Source organism: Hyla sarda, chromosome 2 (assembly GCF_029499605.1).
Source record: "Hyla sarda isolate aHylSar1 chromosome 2, aHylSar1.hap1, whole genome shotgun sequence".
Lineage (NCBI taxonomy): Eukaryota > Metazoa > Chordata > Amphibia > Anura > Hylidae > Hyla > Hyla sarda.
The window spans coordinates 443,749,802-443,768,759 of record NC_079190.1 but is presented as its reverse complement, the minus strand read 5'-3'; the positions used below and the strand labels follow the sequence as shown (position 1 = coordinate 443,768,759).

The window sequence follows — 18,958 nt, the reverse complement described above, 5'->3', positions numbered from 1 at the left end:
ACCGGAGGTTTCAGAAAACTGTCGGAACTTTTACGACAGTTGGTTGGGACCTTGTGAGTGTTAAGCTCAGGAGATTTATATGCGCTGTTCCGCTGGATTTAGGGGATTGAGTTTAGGTCCAGCAGTCACACAGACTTTAGCGGGGAGTTGTATTGTAACTCATGATTTGGTAAGTTGCGGTATTATCAGGCTTCGGCCTGGTCTTGTCTTTGTAAGTTGCACGGATCTCTACTCTCTTGTAGTCCAAAACCCAAGAGAACGAGGACTGGCTGTCAGCTCCCTTATATGGGCAGGGGCTGGCCTTGAGCTCATTGGTCCATACCATCTGTCAATCACTTTACACAAGGAATTATGGTCTAAACATGTGACCACACACGTGACCTAGGAAGGTCCTTTAACATACCCTAAGAGAATTAACATTAGTCACATGACCGAAGGTCCTGCGACACTATATACACAATTAAATATGCACAATATAAACATCACAAAATTAAAGAAGGAAGAGGTGACTAGGGGCTATCCCACCAGGAGGACCCTACCGAAACGAAGTAACTCTGGCTTTGGGGACCACCATACAAGGTACGGTATACTATACGGTACCTGGACACCACATATATATCTCTTTTAACCTATTTGGTCTGAACCGTTTAATTTTAAGCAGGTTATAAGCAGGGACAACATGGACAGCCATTATAGTGAACACATGGGACATGTGGCCACCAGGAAAAAGCATGGCTGACTGGAGACAAAGTGGTAGGACACTTTCCTAGCACTGGTGGGACTTTGTTCTCTTAATACAGTAGTTGGGGTTTACACTTGTCATGTCACAACCACTTGGACACTGTCGGTAAACCATAGTGATAAGCCATGGCTATCTACACTGAGAAAACTCTTTCGAGATCACAGAATGAATGGAAATGATAGGGAGTATTGATAAGAAGCATTATATGATGGGTGAGATCAATACTTCCACACGCCTTTAATCTCTAGTTCAGCCATTCGTGAGAATGTAGTCCATCTATCCCATTGTTGGCATGGGATTATTTGTAATGTTAATTCATATATCTAAAAATGTTCCAGACTTTTCTTATGTCACAACAGGGTGTTTCTCTGACAACATTCCAGATCATCATGTAGTTGCGTTATTGTTTGGCTGGGAACAGCGGATATTGCATTGTCTTTCTCATCATATTTTGCCCACTCAAAGTAATATGTTATAGTAATATGTTATATTTCTTTTCTACTTTTACTTATCCTGTGGAGAGTGTTAAAATAACCCCCTTATAAGCTGAACTTCTCACCAGTGTGCTACAACTTTCAATACCTACTTTATTTTACATCAAGCAATGCTCCTATGCATATCTGTTACTTGTTTCCTTTCTGCCAGCATGATTGACTCTACCATTCTGATTACTTAAAGTGTACCTGTCGTCAACAAAAACTTTTTTATAAAATGTAGATAATACCATTATATGTACATTTGTAATATACATTGGTAAAAAAAATGTGTATATTTTTGTCCCTGCAGCTATTGCATGTGTGTCATGTGTGTGCTATTGCATGAAGTAAGGGTGGATAAGAAAAGGCAGGGACAGCATTTTTTTACCCAAAAATATACACAATTTTTAACCAATGTATAGTACAAATATACATATAATGGCATTATCTACATTATATAAAAAGATTTTGTTGACGACAGGTACCCTTTAATACTGGAGGTGAACAGTACCTGAGGGTATTACTAGTTCTATCATTGTGGTTCTATTGTTTCCCCTAAAGATAGTGTATATAAGTGCAATACTTAACTAAATTTGTCATTTGCAGACTGCATCCTCTGATGACTTGCTGTTACCTTCAGATGGTACCAAGTGGTTCTGCAGATATTCAGCACTTGAGATATTTTGTATACTATCAAAATGATCCAAACCTATTATCATGCAATACTAGTCTATGCACTAACAATGACATTTTGTTTCCACTGAGGTGTCTGATCACTGAGCCTATGGTGGCCAATACGAATAACAATCAGTCGGCCATGTTTCTATGTGATTGGTTGCAGAATTCATTGTCGATGACCATGAAGTCACATTTCTGGTCAGGTACTTTGCATGATATTCACTCTTGCAATTCTCAAAGGACAAGTATCATGTAAAAAAAACGTATCCCCTATCCTAAGGATAGGGGATAAGTTTTAGATTGCGGGGGGTCCAAACGCTGGGGTCCCCCGCAATCTCCTGTTTAGAGCCCCAGCTCTCCTATAGAGAGGTGCGTCATGACCCCGCCTGAAGTGGGGGCCGCCATGCCCCCTCCATATAGCTTTATGGGAGAGCAGTTCGTCAATCTTCAGCTCTCCCTTAGAACTATGTAGTGGGTCCATGATGGCCCCCGCTTTGGGCGGGGGTCATGATGCGCTGCTGTATAGGAGAGCCGGGGCTCTAAACAGGAGATTGCGGGTGGCCCCAGTGCTTGGACCCCCCCCCCCCCCCGCGATCTAAAACGTATCCACTATCCTTCGGATAGGGGATATGTTTTTTTACATGATACTTGTACTTTAAAGGGCGTGAACACTTTTGCAACCTTTTTCCCCCCCCTTCCTATGTCTATAAAATAAATAAAATGAAGACAATTTTTACATGGCTTTCATAACAAAAAAAACTTAAAAAAAACGGTGATTTTATGTATATAGATCCTGGGTAGCTCTCTGCCTCTTTATGGTTGCAGACAAAAAAGTGTAGTAGGACTCAGCATTCATGTAATTCTCCCTTTCTTCTTTTCCTTCTTCTCCTGTTACCAAAAAGTTAACAGTCTGGCAGACATTGTCTTCTACAAGGAAATTTGTGTCAACTAAAACATCAAGCTGTCCTAAGAATACACATAAATCCGTTGCTGAGACAAGAGCCGCAATGCCAAACACATTTTTTTTCATGGTAATGGGAGGATAAGGCTGATAGATGCATTAAAAATGTAAAATGTACAAGCAAATCCCTTTGGCTGACTTCTCTAGTTCACATTGGTTGTTCCTCTCCCTTTCAAGCACTGACCCAATAAAGGGGTATAAAGGGGTACTCCACCCCTAGACATCTTATCCCCTATCCAAAGGATAGGGGATAAGATGTCTGATCGCGGGGGTCCCGCCGCTGTGGACCCCCGCAATATAGCATGCGGCACCCACCTCCGGAAGCGCTGGAGAGTCTGGGTCCCGACTACCGGAACGGAAGTCTGTGACGTCACGACTCCGCCCCCGTGTGACGTCACGCCCCGTCCCCTCAATGCAAGTCTATGGGAGGGGGTGTAACGGCCGTCACACCCCCTCCCATAGACTTGCATTGAGGGGACAGGGCGTGACGTCACACGGAGGCAGAGTCGTGATGTCACGGACTTCCGTTCCGGTAGTTGGGACCCAGACCCTCCAGCGCTTCCCTCCAGCGCTTCCGGAGCAGAAACAGGTGGGTGCCGCATGCTATATTGCAGGGGTCCCCAGCGGCGGGACCCCTGCGATCAGACATCTTATCCCCTATCTTTTGGATTGGGGATAAGATGTCTAGGGGTGGAGTACCCCTTTAACTGCCCTCGGTGCTAATAATTGTAAACTTCAAAACTGTGCCTGCAGGGATAGTGCCACTGCCAGTTTGGCTTTGCTGCTGTCCTGTGCTTTTCAATAGTCCTGGCCTTTTTTACTTTAGGTTACCTTTTTTCCTGGGTAACAGCCTGGGAGCCCTGTCTACATCATAGGAAGCCTTCTGGAACTGTAACACTTTTCCGTAACAGCCAACAAGTGGCGTAGGAGAGACTATATGTATCATATATTGTATTATTCGTAAGGAAGAGTGTTTCAGAGGAGGACCATTAGAAGTTGGGCCTAGTCTGCAATGACAAAAGTTTTCTGTGGCTTGCTAGGAGACTGAGCCCAGAGGAGCCAAACGCCCCAATATCTCTGTGCCCCGTTAGAAGATGTCAAGAATGGGTCAGGGTCTATAAACTTGGTAGTCTTTAAGAGAAAAAAAGAGTTTCCCAATGTGAGGCCTATTTCCTACACCCAAGAGGCAGACACAAAGGTTTCCCCTCCATAAAGATATCACTGTACAGAGACTGCTGGGTACAGGCACCAGTTGCTGGGTAGGAATGATTTACTTTTTATTGTGTGAAAAAACTATGGTGTATACTCCTAAAGGGGGTTTCTTATCCTGAAAAAAATATATATTGTGGGCTGCAAACTTTTAACCTAGCTGGGAACTAATACCTTCTGTTAAAGGGGTACTCCGGTGGAAAACTTTTTTTTTTTATCAACTGGTGCCAGAAAGTTAAACAGATTTGCAAATTACTCCAATTCAAAAATCTTAATCCTTCCAGTACTTATTAGCTGCTGAAATACTACAGAAGATTTTTTTTTCTTTTTGGAACACAGAGCTCTCTGCTGACATCACAAGCACAGTGCTCTCTGCTGACATCTCTGTCCATTTTAAGAACTGTCCAGAGTAGGAGAAAATCCCCATAACAAACATATGCTGCTCTGGTCAGTTCCCTAAATGGACTAGAGATGTCAGCAGAGAGCACTGTGCTCGTGACTCAGGAGAGAGCATTGTGTTCCAGAAAGAAAGTAATTTCCTCTGTAGTATTCAGCAGCTAATAGGTACTGGAAGGATTAAGATTTTTTATCTTTCTGGCACCAGTTGATTAAAAAAAAAAAAAAGTTTTCCACCGGAGTACCCCTTTAAAAATACTTAATCCTGGAGGTAAACAGTGCCTGAGGGTATTAAATAGAAACTAAAGGAAAAGTTGGCCATTGGAGTACCCCTTTAAGGGCATATCCTATCACTATGCCACCAACGTCTGCCATGAGGCAAGCCCTATAATGTACAAATGACATATGTTGCCTCCTTGAACACTTTTTAATAAGTTACTTATATTTGTGACATAACTAATCCAGCCAATATAGAAACAGTTGAATGATGCAATGCAGTACAAAACATAAAGTTCCTTTAATCTGTCATCTGTCAATCCAGAAGATTTTAACACTCATCTTCTTTAAATCATACAATGTATGTAGATTCCGAAAATTGAGGTAGGATAAGCAAATTCGAAATCCTGAGGATTAAAACACAAAATTACAGTATCATATTTGGCACTACTATTTTATTTTAAGAGGTTTTACATACTATTTAGAATTACTAAATAATCCAGAATCACTCAGGTCCCATTGTCATCAGATTAATTGTTTTATTTTAGGTTACCCAATGTACATAACATTCTAGATACCCTCTACCCCAATCTTCTGTCTTATGTATTACTAGAAGGCATTATCATCTATTTTTAGATTTAAACAAATATTATTCTAAACTCTTTAGCAAATAAAATAATTTTTTATGTAAGAAAAACAGCAGTTTGTAAACTTGGCATCCGAATCCTGCTCTGGGACAATACTTTCATTTCTCACATCTGTGGACTTGTGGTCAAGGAAGGTTCCAAATTCACACACGGCAGATGTAGGAGCTTAACTGCAAAATTCCAGAGGAAATTGACTCCCCAGACAGTACATCTGCTGGAAGACCACACCAGAGTCCCAAATTCTGCACCTTTCAAAATGGGTCTTTGACGAAAGCTTTATCAAGTCAAATGCTTTATGAGGACTGGTCTTAAGGTCGGATTTTCTATTTACTAAGGTCACAAAGGTTAGAAAACATTTACAAGTCTGGGATAGAAGAAATGTATTTTAGAAGAATATGACCATAACTTCAAAGCAGTAATACATTTTAAAGAAGACAACTTGTGTCTACTCTATGTCTACTGTACTGAGTATAACGAAATACTACTATGGGGAGCAACAAATCGAATTATAATGATGGTTCACTGTAGGTCAGTCTGTATGGTCTGTGGGTTATGATGAATTGAATTTCTATATCACATATGTCTGTGAAGTATATAGTATGCTGCCATGTAAGTACCTACAGTTTTAGAAGTATAGGTACCCTTCAAACATTTATGTATTCTGTACTGTACATGTAGGGTTGGGGTCCAATTCGAAGGACTTTGTTCCATCAGGATAACCCACATAATCTATGATAGACAGACATCAAAGATCCAGGCTGTATATCACAAGACAACTACTTTAATTCCTTTTTTTGCCCTACATGTCCATCAGCAGAAATATAGCACCGGCACCCTATAATCTAATATAACCAGTAAACCCCTACATGTTAGAATAAGGGCAGCACAATGTATGCTCATAACTTTAGGGGTACTTTGGTGTTCTATTTTGAGAAGGGAAGATATAGTTTAGAAATACCCCTATATATAATCGCAATACAGCCCTGCAAACCAGTGGTTAGGGTTAGTTTACACTTACAGTTGAACTGTGAATCATAGCATATATGTTTTTTGGGCAAAAGGGGTAAGTACAGGCAGCCGGACTCTCACCAGCCAAGCAAAACACCCTGCCCTGCACTGATGAGGGGCAAGATACTGGCTTGGCAATAAATCCTGATCAGTTTCTCAGACTCCATAACTGGAGCTAAAGCTGATGTCCAGGGAATGCTACCTGTAAAGGGGCATGATGAGCTGCTTTGCATATATATGTTTTTAACACATTATGGTTTACAGAACACAAAACACAAAAATACAATGCTTATACATACTGGTCAAATATGTTCCAAAAGTATGGCCCCTTTCGTTGGCTGATGGGGTCACTGGTAGTCAGACCCCTACTAACATCCATGGTCTATCCGAAATTGGCCATACACATTTACTATCTCTCAGCTGTTTGGTCAACAGCTGTCTCTCCCAATCTCCCCATACACATGAACTTTTTGCACAACTGGATGTCCATGTATTCTCAGTGGCATGAAAAAGCTAAGTCACTGCCAGATAACTCTGTGAGCATCTTATTTCTGAGAGAACTAAAGGGTTAGACAGGTGAAACCCAACTTCATCTATCTGGGAGAGTTGGGAGGCCCCCATATACTTGGCTCCCATATACAGAGTTGGCCAGTCCTGAAAAATTCTGAGGGTTCAGCTTACGTTTGATTTAAGCGTATGAAGACCTTAAGGATAGGCCATCAATATAAAGTTCTGGTAAATACATCTGAATGCTGTATACACTATAATAAGGAAAGTACAAACTGTAAGGGGCTTATGGGAAATACACATTGGGATAGGTCATCAATATCGCGGAGCGTGACACTGTGATTTCTGCTGGGTGACCATTCCTATAGATTGTATAATCTGCTGACTAAATGTAGGTAGGAAAGACCTTTTGTGGTATGATATTTGTCAATGCAGCAACCAAAAATCACCTTATGCATTTCTTTTATCAATGTTTATATTCATTCCATTTTTTTTGCTCTCCATATTCTATTTTGTGGCAACAATCTGAATGCACCGAAATATAAAAACATTAAATAAATTGAATGAGAACTTGTAGTGATCTAGTGATAAAAGCTGCTGGGGGCTGATAGATAACTAGGTACATAAATATTAAATTACCTGTTTGATATTTTTTTGCCTTTTTGGGCTATTTCCACAGAATTTCACTCTAACGTTTGATATCTGAACAAACATGAAGCATTCCATATTTGGGAATATAGTCTTATGTTCCCCATCCAGAACAGGTTTATTAGAGATCAGGGATGACTTTAACTTTTCTCAGTTTAAATCCTTCAAATATACTTTAGAAATGATTCATATCTTCAACTATGAGTACAAGTATTCTAAAAAAAACTAAGAAAAATAAAAAATGAAAAACTTTAGCTACTTTGTAAATAATTGATTTACCGTTTTTGAATGGTTTATTAAGAATACATATTATTTAGAATCAATTCATATGTTCAATATATTAGGTCTTTCAGCTATTTATAGGCTTAATTGTCTATTCATTGAGATATATTTATAAAGGTAACCTGTAAACGTGTCATCACTTTCATGCTGCTTGAACCATAAGTCATCAGGGAGGTTCCTGGCAGCTTCTCTCAGTCCCACCAGCTTTGATTGTTAGATCTCTTCTTGTTTGGCTATAGCAATAGATCTATCAATCAACGCTGCTGGTTGACCACCCCAGTGACTCATGGTTCAGGCAGCATGAAAATGACAAGTTCACTTTAAAAGGGGTATCTCAAGTAGTCTTTGTCCATATTGGCATGGAACCCAATCTATTATCCAGAGGAGAGATTTGCTAGTAAAGAGTGAATCCCTCTCCGACAAACTTGGGCTGGCCACCTATAGCATGTCATTTCATCAAATAGCTGGCATACAATGCTTCATTTTCCAAGCTGAATGCCCTGATGCTTTTATAAAATACCTTTCTAAATGAGAAAGCTCATTTAAGATAAAGATTAAAGCCAATCGACGGTATCGGGGAAGTGACTGGGGCATCTGTTTAAGATGTAAAGCATTCTCCCAACTCTTCACAACATATGATGTTGGTGGAGAAGGATTTGGCATGCTGGATTTTTGCACCCGTTTTGATTAGGGCGGGATAAGTCAGTGCCAGAGCTGTCAGGAGGTCGGGAGAGATACCTATCATTTGGCTGACAGTTATTGAAAATGTATGGCAACCTTAAAGGGGTGTTCCGGGCAAAAACATCTTATCCCCTATCCAAAGGATAAGATGTCTCATCATGGGGTGCCCGCTGCTGGGACCCTCCGCGATCTCTCTGCTGCACCCACATTCTATGCGGAGCTGCGTCTCTAGTCTTAGAAACCTCCGGGTTTCCGGGACTGGAGACGTGACGTAATGCCACGCCCCCTCCATTCATATCCCATCCCATAGACATGAATGGAGGGGGCATGGCATGACGTTACATCCCCATAGAATACGGGTGCTGCAGGGAGATCGCGGGGGGTCCCAGCAGCGGGTCCCCCACGATCAGACATCTTATCCCCTATCCTTTGGATAGGGGATAAGATGTTTTTGCCCAGAACACCCCTTTAAGGTAGACAGTGGCTGTTGTGAAGCAAGAAGGCTGCTGCCCTGGTCATGGCACATGAATAGTATATGCTCAGTCAGGCAAAGAACTAACTATTGTCTAACTCAACTTTTTCAGGCTAAAAATGGGTTCACTTATTTACTCATGAGTTTGCCTAGAACAATAAATGTTTTCTTTACCTAGGCAAAAACCTTTAGTTTGTTTGTTTCCCACTATTTAGATGTTTGCAGAAGATCTTAGAAGGAGGAATTTGTTTTATGTTTGTCGTCTGGGTAGATACATAGCAATGAAAATGGAAACCCAAACTGTTATTGTTTTTAATCCCTCACTGTCTCCTCACATTATATCCAAATCAAACCCAGAAGTTCAGGCGGTCACAACCCTCCCTAAATAAGAGAATCCAAACTGTTATATACTATACCATACTACTTCCTTTCCACTCAAGCATATTGGATCCACACATTGCGATAGCTCTGATGGCCTAACATGGCTTCCAACAACAAACTCTTCATATGGAAATTGATTTAATATTGTAAAAAAAAAAACGAACTACTAACTTGGAGCATTTTTACAGTAGATACAACAAGACATTGATAGATATAATATAGCACATTGACTCTATCTAGGCCTTCTACTCCCATCGCTCTACTCTCACAGGCCCCCTCCCCCTGCTATTTTAACAAGACAACCCTTGCAAAAAATGTTAAGTGAATATCCACCACCAAACATAGTGTTGCATTTAGGTGCCTGATTCTCTGTTCATTAAAGAAGTTATCTCAGGATCAAAAGTCATCTACTGTGGCATAGGGGATAAGTGTCTGATCGCAGGGAGTCCAACCACTGGAACCCCCCACAGACTCCTGTACATGACCTAGCTACTCACTCATTTTTGGCCCCCACCCTAGGAGAAGAGTGAGCCAATCATCAGCTGATCAGCTGAGGCACAATATTGCTACGGCCAGTGATTGGCTGAGCCAGCCTTCACTTGCGCTCGTCCGAGAAGTTGGGTGCAGGGGTTTAAGGGTTAAGTTGAGGAGCCCTATACAGGAGATTGTGGGGGGTCCCAGCGGTCAGACCCCAGCAATCAGACCATTATTCTCTATCTTGTGGAAAGGGTATAAGTTTAGTTCCCCTTACTACACTTTTAATGTAACAACTGTAAGCAGTAAACTTTTTAGCTCCCCTAGTGGTTTACATAGGTAATTGACATTTAAGGAGTTTTCTTCAATATTAGATCAGTACGGTGGAGACTTTCTGAAAACTTACCAACCTTTCTTGTCCAATATTGTGATCTCTATAAGCCCCTCTCTATGTCTATACAAGGTATTTGGTGTTTTGTATATGAAAAAACTGAGCTCTGAAGCTGAATTAAGAAATTAACTTATTTAGAAAACAGACATTTTTTATAAGAGTGTCATATATCAATCTGAATATGGGTGTGTTTCTAGTATGAGCATTGCATTCCAGTATTGGACTACAGTGCCTAGTGCCCGCTAGTATAATTGATTGGGCGCCCATCCTAAAGTTAATGCAAATATTACCAGTTTCAACCTTTTTTAAAGATGAAGCAAAAAACACCATTCATGCATTTTTGCCACAGTTTTATACAAATTGCAGAAAAATGCAGAGACATGTCTCGGCACTATTCAGGGGTCCACTGGGGATCCACCTGTTCTCCGATGGACCAGTCCAAGTCCGTTCAAGTCTGCAAATGTATAAAATGTACAGAAGCTTTTAATAAAACTAGAATAACAGAACAAGCAGAACTCAGAACGTGCCTTTCTCGCATTGGCGTGCAAACCCGTCTGAAGAGGCCTGATAAGTGCTGTCCTGCATCAAGCTACAGATTTTTGGCTTAAATGGCTTAAACAGGAGTTGAACTTAGTATATTATACAGTATAAAAATGTGCTATTGTTGGCAATAGCGGCAGAGTCTAAAGGCCATCAAAAGACATATTTTACGCAGGTTGTAATAGCACAATCTAGCAAGCAGAGGCAAGTGTTTCCAACATGGGGAAGAAAGCAAAGACAGGTCTTTACTGTGATAGAACGAAGAATCAAAGTTAACAAAACCCCAAACATGGCCTAATACATTGACTTCGAAAACAAAGCATTTATAGGTCACACCAAAAAGCCACAAAGGCAAAAATAGAAAACGTTTCTCATCTTATCATCCAGAACAATGTTAATTTACACCATACAAGAAAGGCTAGATGTTTAGTCTGAACGAGGTTATTGCAAACAAACACCAAGCCGATCCAAAAAAGCATTAGATTGGTGATCAGCCAGAGTTTAGAACAAGCAAGACGGACCACCATCATTTCTAAGTGTGTTTTTATCTTACATTTTCTAATTGATCTTTATAGTTTTTTTTTTTTTGCACTTTCACAAAGTAGCTGCCACTAGGGGGAGCTTGCTTCATCCTGATTTTTTGCCCAGGTGACAGATGTAGGCAGCCAGAATTTTATCATTTAAAGGAGATTATGCCATATCATTATGGACATCCTGATGGTTGGGTGCCAACAGATTCCTAGACGGAGGGAACAACCTTCTTGAAATATCAGCTGTAAGTATAGTAACACACATACCCTTTCTGTACAGGAACCTTATGCTACTGAGATGAGGGCAGTGTTTTCCAAACAGTATGTCCCCAGCTGGTTCAAAACTACAGCCCTCAACAGGCCCGGACAGCCTTTGGCATGCTGGGAGTTGTAGTTTTGAAACAGCTGGAGACACACTGTTTGGAAAACAATGGATTAGGGGTATAATGGACTTTGAAACATAGCTATGATTGTAGCTTTGGTCAACATCTAAGACTGTTTTCGGTAGTTTTGATTGTTTCCTATGTTGTCCTGGGATCTGGCCCATTGTCTTCAGTGCCCCGAGATGTATAGGACTGTGTTCATATAGTGGTGAGCTGATCAGTGTTTTTTCTTTTTTGTATTTACATGTCTTTTCAGGTTTGCTTTTGCATATATATTGGATAACTCAATATGCCATATGCTCTATAGCAATATGCCGTATAGCGGACACAGTCTGTAAAAAAGTTATCTGACATATAAAACATGCTTCCTGTCCTATGTGCCTTCATATTTTATTTATTTTTTATTTTATTACGGCCTTGCGCATGAGGGTATTGAGGGTATAAGGACATTTTTCATATTAATAATTCCTAATATTCAGGCTTGGACACAAATTCGACCAAACTACATAATCATGCGTATACCATGATTAAGGACGATATATTCAAAACCTGTTGGAATGCCATTTGCAGTATGCAGTATAGCAGACAAATTCAGTATAGCAGACAAATTCTCCCTGTGAAAGTCAGTCTGGAAAAAAGTTATCCGAAATCTAAAATAAGCTTCCTGTCCTATGTGGCTTCCTATTTTTTTTTTATATGGGCCTGAGCATAAAGATATGCAGTCATTTAGGTTATGAGGACATTGTTCATATTATTAGTTCCCGATATTCAAGCCTGGACACAAATTTGACCAAACTTTACATAATCACTGTTATACCATGATTAAGAACTATTTAAATATTCAAAACCCGTTAGAATTTTTATTTTTCTTTCTTATGGTGCATGTTTTTAATATGTACTAATAAGAAATTAATTTGTTATCTACTACACAATGACACCAAAAAGTACAGGCAACTACAAAACGTGGAACGGGGGCTTGGATGTAAGCAGATGATGGCTTAAATAAAGTAATGTAAGCAGGTGATGGCTTAAATAAAGCCAAAAAGTAGCAAAGTTTGTTGAAGTCCCCAGAGCAAAATTTGTATCTGTATCTGTTATATGTGGCAGAGGGGCTTTGGACCCCTTAAATTGCCATGGCCTGAGTGAGACTTCTGCACCCCTTAAAGCTACTTTGATGGCATTTTAATGTATAAAATCCATATGTTTTATTTAAAGGAAATATGTCATCAGTGTCACCTGCACTAACCTGTCAGTACAGAAAGGTAGTGCAGGTGACACTGATGACAACGACACTTACCTGAAGCCGTTCCGTGCTGTGGTTCTCCGGCTATCCTCTTCAGCATCTTCAGCTCTAGGCCCGACTTGGAGCATAGGCGGAGCTTAGTGACTTCACCGTTGCTGTTTGCTAGCAGCGGGACCCAGCAGAGAACAGCAGCGGTGATGTCACTAAGCTCCACTCATGCTCCAAGTCGGGCCCAGAGCTGTAAATACCAAGAAGGACAGCCGGAGAACCACAGCACGGCACAGGAACAGGTAAGTATCGTTGTCATCAGTGTCCCCTGTACTACCTGTCTGTACTGACAGGTTAGTGCAGGTAACACTGATGACAAATTTCCTTAAATAACATACCCCAACATTCCCGAAAGTTTGTAATACAGACATAGCATAATGGTTAACAAAATGCAGTTGATTTTCTATTGGAATGACCCATTTGAATGCAACAGAACATCAATAACAGATGGGTCGGTAGATGGGGATTTGTTACGGTAGCTGAAATCTCCTTTAACATCCATAAAATATCCATGTTCTCTACCACAGATATTGTAGGAAATTTCCGTTGTATTATTCTTATGCGGGAGATGCTGCGGTGCCCCAAAGCTAAACTGTTATGTTTTTGCTTCAATATCAAGAGCTGCATGTTATATGAATACTGTATGGAAATGTAACCTACTAATAAAAAACAGAAGTTTGACCCAACTCCCTGCCAGAACTTCTGAGACTGCTAAGAGGAAAATGTCAACATCGCTGTTTATATAAGAAATGAAAGAGCAATCTGATAACATCATAATTTTTGCCTTTTTTGGGGGTTTATTCTACAGTACGGGTTGCCAATGAAGAGAACAAGCTTATTGAAGAGGGAGGAACCTCATATTGGGAAAATACAAAAAGAAAGGAAGGCTTGGTCACCGCTAATAGGTGAACCGTCCCAATGGTAAAATATATCTAATTCTTTCAACAAATATTTATATTTATTTTACATATGTAGTCTGTTTTCTTGCCTTGAGTATGCATTGTATTAAGCACTGTCCTGGATATGCGCACCCATAATAAACTTTTGACCTAAAAAGTTTTACAATAAATTTGAGAATTTGATGGTGCAATTGTAATTAAATGTTGGGGTATACAGCATCAGGTATGTACAATAGAGACAGAGGCTACCTTGAGGTTCCTGGAGAAAGGGGTTCCAAGCCGATTGGCTCCTTTATGCTAGTGGATGGTAAGAACCTGTGCAAGTGTCCCCCCCCCCCCCCCCCCCCCAGGTCTACAAAAATGATTATTGAAATTTAAAATGAAAGACATACCCCTGTCCTGGGTGGTTAGGGGAGTGGTAGTATTCACCAGCACCAGCAGCGAGTCCCCCTCTCCTCTTTGTGCAGGTGTGTCTTCAGAAATGCATATGAAAACCATGAATCCACCATCTATAAGTCATGAAAATCATCAGAGGACTTTAAAGGGGTACTCTGGTGAAAAACATCTTATCCCCTATCAAAAGGCTAGGGGATAAGATGTTTATTGCCGGAGTACCCCTTTAAACCCAATGTAAGATTACCTGGGCTACAAAAATGTTGCAATTACTTTGCAATGTTACATTATGGGAAGCACAATGGTGGCTCAATGGTTAGCAATGTTGCCGTGCAGCACTAGAGTCTTGGGTTCCAATTCATCCAGGGTAACCTCTGCATGGGGCTCATATGTTCTTTCCATGTTTCCCTAGGGTACTTGGGTTTTCTCCCACACCACAAAAATAAATATAAATTGTAAAATTGTGAGCCCCAACAAGAACAGGGACCACTGTACAGTGCTATAGAATAGGTCAGTGCTAAATAAAGAAATAATAACTATGGATTAAAGAACCGATGGCAAATCAAAATTCTAAACTATGAAATTGGGTGGCTCGCAAAAAATCAAGAACAAGGGACAAGGACAGTTCCATGGTTACTATATACAGCAGTAAACTACAGGAAGCCTGTAGAGCACTATTCTCCAACCTATGGCTTTCCAGCTGTTTCAAAACTACAATGGGAGACACTACAACTCCAAATATGAGAGTTGTAGGTTTGCTACAGCTGGAGGGCCAGAGGTGGGAGACCACTACTGTGAAAGATACCATATAAATGTATTTTCAATCCTACAAGTTTCTTTATGCCATCACTAAAAATGTTTTCATCTAAAGCGAGCATTCACAAGAACTTTCATAGTCGTGTCATGAAAAAAAACTCTTCAATAATGTTATCCTCAACCTTAGCCATGATGCAACCTTAATGGACTATCCATAATATAAGTGTACACCACTCTTACACAGTTCATAAGGTTGACAAAAGACATCAACTCGGTTCTATGCTTGGCAATCCCCATTTAACAGAAAGTTAATAACACAGTAATGGTCAAAGTATTTGGAAACCATGAGTCCTCTGAATGTGATGGGACTATAATAACCCCCAATGTTTATACCTATTGGGTTTTTAATTGTAGTTTTTACTAGTTCCAAGAAACAAATTATAAACATTATAGGTGCATAGAAATGAGACACCATTGACATACTTGCACTGGACCATACCAATGGAGACATAAATTAATATATATATATATATATATATATATATATACACACCACGCAATACCGATATATGGCTGCACCCATGACGGCTCAACTTTTATGGGCAATTCATTCAAAAGCCAGCAGTAATAGACGACCTGTCTGCGAGATCCTGTTCTTTATTCCTACATTAGTTCCTAACACCCATCTGCGAAAATAATTCAGCAGCTTCCTAACGTTAATACCCAAGATTTTTTCCAACAGATTATTCCCTTCATGTACAACACAGTGCCCCAGTTTTGGACTGTCAGATGATCGGCCGCCAAAGATGGCAGAATACCAATTCTTTAGATACTTTCCACCTGCAGTTCTGTCCTTACTGACATTCTACACATCTCTGTGGAGTAGATAAAACTTCGCACATTGCTGCTGCTTAGGAAGCCTCTACACCTGTTAGTAGTGCTGGCTGTGAAAGTTTGTCCTGCATCAAAGTGCAGAATTTGGCAGCTATTTTTTCATTGCCCCTTCTTAGAATACAATTCACACTATGGCAATAGCAACAAAGTTATATCTATTACAAAATACCTTTAGCTGAATCCGGACATTAAAGCGAATAATAAAATGCAATAATACAAATAACATCAAATATTTTTCCGCACACGCGAAAATAATAGTAAAGTGAGAACTTAAAGGAGCTGGTCTTATTGAACAGGTAGATATAAGACAAGGAAAGTATGCCATGCTCTTACCTTGGTTATGCAAGATCCAAGAGAAAGGTATGATGCAGACATGTGACAGTGAGGGACTGAGAAAGTGCTCCGATCAGCTGCCGTTAACATCCCCTTGGCTTTTATCTGCAGGTGGGAGGAGAGTTCTCCTGTAGTAGGTGGGCTGACAATGTAGCATTCAGACGGGCAGGCACATTCACCCAGCTCTCTGTTTACCAGGGAGCAGATGAGGAAGGGAAAAGCAAAGTCATATGTGCTGCAGAAGAAGGAGAAGTAAAAAATTCATCCATCCCTGGAACAGCTTGTCATCTCATAACTCAGCAAATGCTGAAAATATAAGTTCTGCAAGCAAAGGAAGGAGAGTTACAGTAGCTAAAAAGTACAGGCTTCTTTTACTGTGATGTTTTTTTAACATTACTTTGTATGCAGTATACCAGAGTTTAATTACAAATTATGATCTAAAAAAAAAATAGGCTATGGGTAATTTGGTTTGCGATTACAAAAGGAGACAGGTGGATGACAAGTCTGCACTACAACTCTTTTTTGTAGTTTTCTACAGGGTACAGTAGTGCAGTCTCTTTATTGTTACAAGTAGGTATCAGATGGAGAGTAGGAGGGGCGCACACTTTCACCCAATCAGCGACTTTCACGCAAGTGCCCTTTTTTGTGATTTTTTTTATTTTTGGGATCTTTGTCATGAAAATGTTTGACATAGATGCCTAGATTTATTAAACTGCCTAATTCTTGGACAGTGTAAACTTGACTAGAGTGGCATACATATGCATTGCCAGAACCAGGCCCTGCCGGGGGGCACGGGCTGCCGCAGCATGGATATGGTACAGGGTCTTGCTTGCTAATAAGGCTCCAGGACACTTGTCCTGAATCCCCAGGCAAGCGAACACCACTTTCACCTACCTATCTGGATACCTACATAGCTAGCTACCTCACTATCTACCTACATATTTACCTTCCTAGTTACCTAATTACCTACCTAAATAGCTACCTATCTAGCTGCAAGCCTAACTACATAGCTACCTGGCTACCAACCCACCTACATAGCTACCAACCTTCATAGCTATCTACTTGGCTACCAACCTACCTACATAGCTACCTACCTAGCTACCTGGGTACCTACCTAGCTATCTACCTGGCTACCAACCACGTGACAGCTACTTCACTACCTACCTACTTACCAACCTAGTTAGCTACATACCTACTTACCTATCTACCTGCCTGGCTACCTACTTAAACAGCTACCTACAAACCTACCAACATATTTACCTACTTGAGGGAGGAGGGATTGATCTACCTACCTAAGGATGTATACAGTATACCTACTTGCCTATATACCTGTCTATGGGGGGACTACCCAACAAGGGAACTAGCTACTGTGGGACATACTTACCTGCCTACTGTGGTTGGGGATATCCCTACTTAATAGGGAGGACCTACTATTCTACCCACTTTTATTGTGCAGGACATCAAGGGGGACATTATTACAGTTTGGGAGCCTATAGATAGGGAGATTGTGTAGAGGAAGGGAGGAGAGTGGAAAAATCGCTAACATGTCTAACATGTTTTCCTTCAGATACTGAAGACATCAAGTTTTTGCAGGAAGAAGTTGTAATGGTGGTCTGAGCTAGATGGAGAAGAAAAGAAAAAAGGATGTCACAGATCAGAAAATACATCAATTGTGAGTCATTACATTTAACTGTATTTGAAGGTGGTGGTAAGGTGGCAACACACATGTGCAGGGGGCACCTTGCCAGGGGTGCAAGGGGCACATGGTATGCCTATGCTAAACAGTTCAAATGGGATGTCTTAAAAGAAGAAAAGGTCCTACCCCTACTGCTCCTTGGTGCTCCACTTCTCCCTGGTTGTCTCGGAAATATACTGTTGCTAGATGAGAGGATGCTTGTCCTAATCATCGCATGTCGCCTACCCGGTGGCAGCCCTGTGTGCGCAGTGAGGTTTGGAGTCGGGTCCTCGTGTCACAGAGATGTAGGCCAGCCTTTCAACCTTACTGCACACGCAGAGCTGTCACCCTCTGACTCTGCTCATAGGAGAATACATAGCATATTTCCCATGCAGAATACTTCTGCAGTATGAAATATGTTGTGTATATGCTATGTGTGACCCTATGCTTAGGATGTATTCAAATACAGTATACTGAACATATTTAATGCACAGGATTTGAAGCTGAAGATGTTTTGCTGCAGAGTTAAATTTAAACCAAATGACTGAACACAGCTTCAAATCTGCAGCTTCAAATCCTGTGCATCACATACATGTATGCACATAGACCCTTAGGCTGTATTCACGTCACAATTTTTGAATTCGCCAAATGTATTTTCGAAACAAATGGCCCTAAATCCTATGAAATCTTATGCTAAAAAATCAAATAGGATGTGTCCAATAATTTAAATCCACGATCCACAGCTTAAAACTATGATTTTTCCCCTGACAAAAAATCTGGAGGAGACATAACTGGACCCTAATGGGTGCATGTATTGATACGATTTGTCAATAGAAGTCAATGGATACGTCTAGATTTACGATTCTATATGATTTTCAAAGATTAAATTGAATGAACTCAATAGAATGTAATGCAGCCTCAAGAATCTGTCCCCTCTCCTGATTTTTACATCCGATTTGTTACCTAAAAATCTTCTAAAATCATATTTCTAGTCTTAGCTGTTGACTTCTAGAAACAAAATCATGATTAAAACATATATAGTTTTCATCCCATTACCTTTAATCATATTTTTTGACTGGATGGACTGTGGTTGAC

General features: G+C 40.5%; 1 protein-coding gene across 2 annotated transcripts in view; it reads right to left on the bottom strand.

Moving 5' to 3' along the window:
• Positions 1 to 18,958, bottom strand: part of COL8A1 (collagen type VIII alpha 1 chain) — a 123,907-nt gene that overhangs the window by 97,322 nt on the left and 7,627 nt on the right. The window contains exons 2-3 of one of the 2 annotated variants that reach the window (XM_056559303.1): positions 17,742 to 17,806; positions 16,189 to 16,509 (exon numbers count right to left, since the gene is read on the bottom strand). The gene's annotated coding sequence lies outside the window, so the exon portion shown is untranslated. Of the gene's footprint in view, positions 1 to 16,188; positions 16,510 to 17,741; positions 18,100 to 18,958 lie in introns of those variants that run through there. The other variant, XM_056559304.1, reaches the window with a different exon arrangement.